Source organism: Arachis ipaensis, chromosome B04 (assembly GCF_000816755.2).
Source record: "Arachis ipaensis cultivar K30076 chromosome B04, Araip1.1, whole genome shotgun sequence".
Taxonomy (NCBI): Eukaryota; Viridiplantae; Streptophyta; class Magnoliopsida; order Fabales; family Fabaceae; genus Arachis; species Arachis ipaensis.
Window position 1 is genome coordinate 45,680,894 of NC_029788.2, and position 874 is coordinate 45,681,767.

The following is an 874-nucleotide window of genomic DNA, read 5'->3' on the forward strand; positions in this document are numbered from 1 at the left end:
ACAATCGCGAGTTTGAAGCTCGTCACAGTCATCCCTTCCCAGATCCTACTTGGAATACCACAGACAAGGTTTAGACTTTCCGGATCTCAGGAATGGCTGCCATTAATTCTAGCCTATACCACGAAGGTTCCAATCTTAGATCAGAAACCCAAGAGATACGCATTCAAGCCATTGCTAGTAGAACAGAGGTGGTTGTCAGGCACGTGTTCATAGGTGAGAATGATGATGAGTGTCACAGATCTTCACATTCATCAAGTTGAAGAACGAATGAATATCTTGGAGAAGAAATAGACTTGAGTTGAATAGAAGAACAATAGTACTTTGTATTAATTCATGAAGAACAGCAGAGCTCCACATCTTAATCTATGGTGTGTAGAAACTCCACCGTTGAAAATACATAAGAACAAATAGTGTAAGCATGGCCAAATGGCCAGCCTCAAAGGTCTAGGGACTAAACGTCCCAAGATGTCTGTCAAATACAATAGCAAAAGGTCCTATTTATAGAGAACTAGTAGCATAGGGTTACAAAAATCAGTATTTAATGCAGAAATCTTCTTCCGGGCCCACTTGGTGTGTGCTTGGGCTGAGCATTGAAGCTTCCATGTGTAGAGACTTTTCTTGGAGTTAAACGCCAGCTTTTGTGCTAGTTTGGGCGTTTAACTCCAGCTTTTGTGCCAGTTTTGGAGTTAAACGCCATAATTCTTGAGCTGACTTGGAATGCCGGTTTAGGCCATCAAATATCAGGCAAAGTATGAACTATTATCCATTGCTAGAAAGCCCAGGATCTCTACTTTCCAACACAATTGAGAGCGCGCCAATTGGGCTTCTGTAGCTCCAGAAAATCCACTTTGAGTACAAGGAGGTCAGAATCCAA